The sequence below is a fragment of the Camellia sinensis genome, chromosome 2 (assembly GCF_055761805.1).
Source record: "Camellia sinensis isolate YWXY chromosome 2, ASM5576180v1, whole genome shotgun sequence".
NCBI lineage: Eukaryota > Viridiplantae > Streptophyta > Magnoliopsida > Ericales > Theaceae > Camellia > Camellia sinensis.
In genome coordinates, this window is record NC_138962.1 from 64,976,721 (window position 1) to 64,985,606 (window position 8,886).

The window sequence follows — 8,886 nt, forward strand, 5'->3', positions numbered from 1 at the left end:
TGTTAACCCACATCTGCAATGTTGTCATGTTTTGTACGTGTTACATTCGGTTGTATTTGTCTTTGAATTTGTGTTGTGACGTTGTTGTATTCAGTGTTTACGTACGTGTCACGTTACGTTTCGCAAACTTATTAGATTTTTAATTTTTTTAATTGAATGTGAAAATGTTGTTGGTTTATGAAAAATGGTACAGCCATACAATGACACATTTTCATTAGCCTTTAATGACGTTACATTTAGGTTGTAATGTTAACCCACATCTGCAATGTTGTCATGTTTTGTTCATGTTACGTTCGGTTGTATGGTTCTTTGAATTTGTGTTGTGACGTTGTTGTATTTAGTATTTACGTAGGTGTCATGTTACGTTTCGCAAACTTACTAGGTTTTTAATTTTTTTAATTGAATGTGAAAATGTTGCTGGTTTATGAAAAATGGTACAACCATACATTGGCACACTTTTATTAGCCTCCAATGACGTTACATTTAGGTTGTATGTTAACCCATATCTGCAATGCTGTCATGTTTTGTGTGTGTTACGTTCGGTTGTATTTGTCTTTGAATTTGTGTTGTGATGTTGTTGTATTCAGTGTTTACATACGTGTCATGTTACGTTTCGCAAGCTTACTGGGTTTTTAATTTTTTTAATTTAATGTGAAAATGTTTCTAGTTCGTGGAAAGTCTTGGAATCTATGTGGATGTTACTCTCAGTTTTCATTATATATTATTGAATTCGAAGTTAGATTGTTTATCTGTAAACTTTCTTAAGATGGCTTCTGAAGTGGGTTGTGAATATTGGAACCTTGGTTCTTCACATTCATATAGATATGATTTATGGTAACATTCAATTTCCTATATATGGTCTTGCCATTGTTTTTTATATTAACAACTAATATTGAGGGTAAATGTGTCAACAAACTTCCCACAGGACTTATGGAAACATAAGTTTTTTATAAGATCATATGTAGCATGACTTATAAATAATTTTCCCTAATATGTATTTGGTCCTTTAAAAAAGAAAAATTCAAAATGTTTCCAACCTGGGAAACATCTTTATCACTTGAGCGACACACAATATATATATATATTTTTTAAAATCAAAATCAAAATTTATGTTTATAAATTTAATAACTCACCAATCAAGTGACACTCACCCACTAATACATATATTGAAATTATACATATACAACTGATAAATGTTGATCATTTATATACTTTATCAATGTGTATGAGTATATATACATATATATTATATTACCTTTCAAAATATTTCATCAATTGTATAGCAACATCAACAGAGAGAGACAGTAAATGAAATTAAATCCTCATATAAAGCTCAGATCAAGGTAGGGAAAGATATCAACTCCACAACAAACAAAGCATCAATCCCCTCCCCCCCCCCCCCCTTTATGTGCAAAAGCAGAAACTTTATTGATGATAAAACATGCACAGGACAAATAATATACATCATGGTTAGACTTTGCTATCTTAACTAGGTTGGCACCACAAAACAAATACAATCATATGTTAGCACATCACCAAGTTGGTAAATAACCAGGCTCTACAAACCAGCCCTAAAGATGAAATCAGGCTCTACAAATGGAGCTAAGCATATACAAATGAATTTATTTTTTCTCAAAAAACTAAAATAAATAAAGGTAAGTTACACTTTTTCATAATTTTACTATGATTATATTGAATTTTTTTAATATTTTAGTTAACATAACAATTATTCTTATTTTTAATAAAAATTTGTTAGTTATAATATAAATGAAAAGATAATATTATTTCTTTTATACTTAAATGTAAATTTTTTTCTTCTTTATTATTGTTGTATTTTTACACCCTCTATATTAGTATCGGTCTCTTTAACTTTATCAAAAATAAAATAAATATAATTAGAAAATTTGAGTGATGAGTGACAGTGAAAGTCTTTGTAGGCCAGAGCCAAATAAAAGTTATTTATTTATTTTTATTTTGTAATTTATCCTTATAAAAAGTTAATTTGGTTACGTAACATGATATGATTTTATCTTCTTTTATAAAGCTTAACCAAACAAAATAAGAGAGAAATTATTATTATTTTTTTTTTCTCTCCTATTCATCCAAACAAGAAGAAGAGAAATAACAATTGTTTCTCTTCTTTTTCCTCCTAATTTATATAATTATTTATTTTCTGTTACCAAACATAGTGTTAAAGGTTCAAAATTAAAATGTAATAAAACTCATATTTTGAGAACCATTGATGAAATTAGTGTTTTATTATTATTATTTTTTGTACAATATATAGAATATTACATAAACGACACTGAGTTAGTCATAGTTTGTTCTTTTTAGTTAATAAAATGCAACATTTATAAAGACATTTGTGGTGGCCCAAAAAATACTACCTTATTAATAATCGGCCCAGCCCAAAAAAGACATTTTGTGTGCTTTCTGGCCCAAAAAATACTACCTTAAATGGGTTTTTGAATTGTATATACGTGTGTGTCTGCGTACAAACTCTATGGAAACTTTTGTTCACTGTGAATCTTGATGAAAAAGTTTTAACACCACATAGAATTTATGGGTCTGGTTTTGCGCTTGATTTTCTTTCTCTAAAATTGGGTTGTACTTTCTTCTTTATGAAAGTAGCTTTTCGGCAATAGAACACATGTTGTTTAGCTGAACCCATCCTTGGGTCTTTATTTATTGTCTCACAACACTTATTTTAAAGTCGTCTCACTATTGATTATCAATAATGATTAAAAACCAAAAGGTTGGCAACCATGCGTTGAAGCTTCAACGACACCATCCTTTTTCTAGGAAGCTATCCGACAAGAAAAAAGTACACCAATGGCTGAACGACCAAAATTTTCAAACATTCGGCAAATAGCCGAATTCATCTTGCCGAGTTGCTGACCAAAGATCAATGCTTGTAGCAAATAGCAAATAGCTAAATTCCTTTTACCGAGTTGTCAAAGATCAATGCTTTCACTGCCCCGTTTCGGTAAACCAAGTTGGTGCCCAAGTGTTTCGACACACCGTGAAGCTAAGAGAAATCGTCGACCAAGAGTTCTGGTACATCCAAAAGTCCCTACATTCCAGGAAGATATTGCTCATCCATAACAAGCTTGTCGAGTTGTCAACAACATCGTGATCATAAGCTCACTCAAAATTCGGCTCTCATAACTACACCTACTTGGCAACATCGAAGAGTCGACTTATGTCAAAGCGTAACGATGACGCTACCATTCGGTACAATCACTTCCTCAGCCACATTACTCGGCAACAATTTATATTGAATGGCTCACAATATTTCCTTAAGCTTTTCATTCTATTTCTCTGATGTAATTTCATGAATTCATTGTTTACATAAAAATGTGCACTTCATTAAATATTTTGCATGATATAGGTTATAGATATCTTAGTACCACAGTTGAGAAAAGGTGCCAACCACGAAATCGGCACAATTACAGACCCAAGTGTTGTCAACCAAGCTCTTGACAAAGTCAAATTATAAATGAGACGGACCCAGGTGTTTTGGCACTAGTTATTCGGCACACCATTCAAGTTCCTCGACTTTCCATTGAATTGGGTTTACATGTTTTTGGCACAAAACCACTTGTTTGCCGACTCTCGGTGCTACAACTTCGTCCTTCAGCTTGTCAGTAATGCTAACCATCACGAGCAATGCATACATTTTTAATGTCAGCTGAAATGTCAAGAACCAAGTGTTTTGGCCAGCTAAAGCGTCGCCGACCGCATTTACGTACCCATTCTCTCTCTACAAATTAGGTCTACATTCTTCTTCATGTGAACAATGTTTTGGCAATACAGTAGGAATTACCTGGCCAACTGGAAGGTTCGTGTCAACTAGAGGCGTCTAGACACACCAACCAAGAGCCACAATTTAACTAAAGTCTGCTAATAGTAGCGAAACAAACCAAATTTTCAGCACACTGTCATTTTTGAAGGTATCAAAATCAAGTTTTGACCTTACCAATGTGAAATACTCATTGAGAAGAGTCTAACACACCAATCCGCGCCGAAATTGGAGTTCAAACGAAGCCGTACGAGCTCATTGAAGTTTGCCGAGCAATGTCATTATTCCGTCGGAGAAGACGACTTGAGTTGGCCAGCCTAAGAAATTATTGTGTGCATTGCGGCTAAGGTACATCATATCATAGCCGAACAATCAAGTTCAAATATATAATGTGCAAAATATATACATAAGTGTAGACACCCCATTTTTTACCGACCTTAAGACTCAGACGTCACCAACTGAGCGCTCGGTGATGTTGCATATTGTGCTCGTTCTGAGGTTGCAAAGTCTCGGCTGAGAGCCTAGCCTCCGGGCTTTGGAACATTTTCGTGCCTTGCCTCGGTTTGTGAACCAAGTCCTGTTTTCTCTATTTTCTCTTTCTGGAGGGAGGGAGAGGTCTCGTAGACTCGTAGACCATCTCTCAGTGGCCATAGGCTACGTTTCGTGGTCGTAGGGCATTTTTCTTGTTTAGAGACCAATTTCCGGTTTTCGGAGCCGTCGGCTGTGTGCCTCGGTTCGGGACCGCTTAACTACCTCCGTTTGCTCCGATTTTTGGCACACACCTTGTTTCCTCTCCTTAGAGGGACACTGTGGCCCGGGAGACCACCTTCGTGGTTGCACGGCACTTTTGATGCTTAATAGTCAGTTTTCGGGGCCCCCAGCTGTGCGTTTTGGCCCCCGAACCTTTGTTTCGCATCGGTGTGGGTTCATTTTTCGCATGGACCATAATTTCATTGTTAGGAAGGTGGTAGTAGGGTGGGAGACCACCTTTTCTTCTTGGAGACCACCTTTCCCCGGTCGGCCAATTTTCTTGACAGGTAGGTGGTCTCCCTCACTTTTGAGCCACATTTTCTGGTCTCCCATACCACCACTGAGTTGCATTCACCTGGAAGACCACCAATATGGGCTGGCCGACCACCTTTTGAGCTTGACCCTTTTGAACCTGGTCAGCCGACCAGGGGACATGATCGGCCGACCACCTGAACTAGTCGGCCAGCCATCTGTTTTTTCCTCTCTCTGAGTGTGTTCCAACTGTGCCAGTTGGAAGGCATTTGGTGCATCCTCCATATGGAGGATGTTTGGCCTAGCTTTTAAGCTTCTTTGAGAAGCTTTAGACCTTCTCCTCTATAAAGGAAGGGCCTCCCCTCCTTGGCCTTGGTTCTGAAAAGTGCTGGAGCATACATGCATATATCTCCCTCTTGTATCTCTATATTGCCTCCAAAACTCCATAGTTCTTGGCCTATCACACACCAACCCTTAGCTTAACCTTTCCACCATCCATCCAAGCACCTTGGAGCTATTTCTCAGAGGTTGAAGGGTTGCTACATTGGTCCAGAAGTTGCTGGAGGTCTGCTCTACAAGGGTAACTCTATATTTCCCTTTTTGTAGCACTATTTTGCTTCATCTTTTAGCCTAGTTTCCAAGCATATTTAGGCTTTGTCATAAACTCAAAAAAAGTCTTGTTTTGAGCTTCTAAACATGTTTGTTTAAGGTCTTTTTTCTGTTGGGGGTCATCTACCCCCTTGCATGCTTGTTTTCATCTTGTTTTGAGCCATGCATCTAGGCCTTTGTATTGTGCTTTGTTTGACCTTTTAGCCACTGAAATCCAGTGGATTTTCAGTGGCTAACATGCTATTTTGAGCCTCAAAATCAGATAGGGGTGACCCTCTCACCCCTTGTTTTGTTTACTAGCTTTGTTGGCCTTACAAAGGAGCCCCGATTTGCATGTTTTGAAGCCATGTTTCAGGCCACTTTTTATGAGTTTTGTGACCTGCATAGGCTCTGTCCCGAGCCCTTTTTTCCATGTTGAATGTCTATTATGCATGTGTAGAGTAATCCTCTTCAAGGCCTTCCAAATGGGCCTTTACTTACATGCTTCCTGGACTCATTTCAGGCCCTTTTCAGTGAGTTTTAGGGCCCTCATAACCTCTGTCCAGAGGTAATTTTGCCATTTTGTGTGTCCATCATACATGTGTAGAACAACCCTCTTATTGGCCTTTCAAAGGGACATATCATTTTTGCATGCATTGACTGAGTTTCAGTGGGTTTTTGGTTATATTTTGACATGGCATACTTCTATTTTTGGCTGGTTTGGTGACCTCTCATATGCTTCACATAGTTGTAGTGCAAATCATGGTTCACTAGCTTGTTTGGCATGGTGTTTTGGCCATCTTTCTTAGTACTTTTTGGCCATGCCTTAAACTGATTTTGTACATATTTTGGACTGCCTCAGCTCTATTTTTGGGTCTCATGGTCGAATGATGCTTATTTTCCATGCTTGTAGTTCAACATCCATGCTTAGCTTTGAGTTTCGAGGTCTATTACATGCATATGCTGAGGTGTTTTGATCTTTTGACGCCATTGCACATCATATTTCAGAGCTTACATGCATGCCATATTGTCATGTTTTCCACTCTTTAAATGCGTTTGAGAGTTGTGCATAAATACCTCGTTTTCGGACCATTGAATGAGCTTCATTTCCATGCACTTTGAGCCATTATTTTAGGCCATTTTCCCATTGTCTTGGACCTGCCTAGGGTCTGTTTGTGGGTGGTTTTTCCATTTGTGCATTGCATTGTGTACCTCTAGTGTAACGCACTTCACTAGTTTCGGTATTCGGGCCATTTAGCATGCATCGTGTGAAGTGTTTGCATGATTCGGAACCATTGTGTATCATATTTCAGAGCTGCATCATGTGCCATTCTATGCCATATTTCATCATTTGCCATGCTTTGTTAGAGTTACATGTTGTGCCTTAGGATCGGTCCTTTGCATCCGTGCATGTTTGCATGTATTTCGGTTGTCTCATTTTCATCATATGGCCACTGATTTGGGTGTGGCTGAGGTCCACTCATGTTGATTTAAGTCCCTCTTGCATTGTGTATGCCATTTAGTTCACGTTGTTGCATGATTTGATCATTGCATTGTGTATGCCTTGTTCGTTTCATTGTGTTTGTTAGTCTTCATATGCATCGTGTATGCCATATAGAATCGTCTTGCATTGAGTATGCCATTGATTATTTCATAGCATTGTGTATGCTAGTAACATGTTTGCATGCCATCCCTTGCATGTTTGCGTCATTCAGTGGCATTTGCATCTAGGTTGCATGTTAGAGTTGCATTCATGCATGTCATGCATATTGCATTGTGTTTGGAGTAGGGTTTAGTCTAAACACAGGAAACGAGGGACGTTTCGTACTCCAAGTGACGGATCGTGCTTCGATTCTCAGTCGCTGACACTCTTGACTATCCATGATAGAGCCGTTGGCTTTAGTTGTTTATATGTGCATTCATGTCCCATTGAGTCGTGCAATTCGACTCATCGGTCATTATGCATCGAGATGCGTGATTGATGGCACGAGGATCGAGGACTACACTCCCTAGACCTTGTGCAATGACGGGGAGAGTGGTCATGCACACATTTGTTGAAAATACATTGCCTTTTCTCTCTCTTGCCTTTGTTGCAGAAAAACCAGAAATCAGAGGTGGAAACTAGTTGGCCAATCAGATTTTCTGGCAGGCCGACCACCCTCTTTGGTCTCCACCATAAAAGGTGGTCGGCAGGTGGCCTCCCATGCTAATAACTGGTCGGTGGCCTTCCCAAGGTGGAGTTTCAGCCTTCTGGAGCTTTGTGCAAGTTTCTGAGATCAATTGCAAACAAGGGTGAGGCGAGGCATCGCGATGGAATTTACCGACAAGGCGACTCGAGCATGCATACACCTTTCATCATTCAGAAGAGAGCTGAGGCGGTTCATTTAGCTTGCATGCTAATTTATTTGCTTTTCTAGCTAATTTGTTGATTAATTAGGGTTTTGTAATATTTAATTAGCTAGAGTAGTTAATTATTTATTCAGACTGTATTATTTATTCGGACCCTCCGAGCGAGTGCACAATTGTAATAAGTGTGCGTGTGTGTGATGTATGTCTTCCAACCCCACGTCGTTCTCCCTTTTATTTACCAGCTTATGATGGTTAGTTTAGGGCATGCTTCAATTAGCATACTTATGATAGCATGTTTGCATTCATTCATCTGTCTTGCATGCACCGGGCTCTGCTCATCATACTAACTGCATTGCATTTCAATTCTGAGTTGAATACTTGTTAGTTGTAGCATTTCACATGCCATCTTTAGAATAGCCAAGCCTATTGTAGTTGCATTCATGCATGTGTTGCATTAGACATCTCAGCATAGTTAGGATCATGCATAGATTTCTAACATAGCTTCTGTTTTGGCTTAGAGTACTCGGTAAGTGTTTATGCTTTAGCATCCTTGCATGTGTGTGAGTGACTGCCATGATAGCATGCTTACCATAAGGCTATGTGCTTATGTGATATACCTACCTGAATGCCTGTGGGTGAAGGTTGGATTATCTGAATTGGAACAATGCATTGACTATGAGTTTTAAGCCCACTAGATAGTAGCAAAACCATATTTTCTAAGCCCACTCGAGGGTGGTAAAATCTGCATTTTAAGCCTACTTGCGATAGCAAACCATTTTCAAAACAAACATGAGATGTTTTGTTCCAATTCAGGCGACCCAGTCTATACTTGTATGCTGTGCGCATCACATAGTAAATCTAGGCTAATAAACCGGAATAAGAGAACATATGTTTTCAAAACAAGATATCATGGTTAGTAGAGGTCGATCTTTGATCGGGCGAGCGGGGGTGCTCACGAAGTGACCTTCCCCAATCGTACCCAAGTTCCCGAGCCGAGGCAACTTTGGTGATGACGGACACGTGGCTTTATGCATGAATCAGGGTTTCCTAAATTCCTCAAAAAAGTAAAATATTTAGGTGGCGACTCTGTATCTGGCAAAACAGTCCATGTTTAGCACTTCTTTCAAAACAATCTGTTTTCAAAA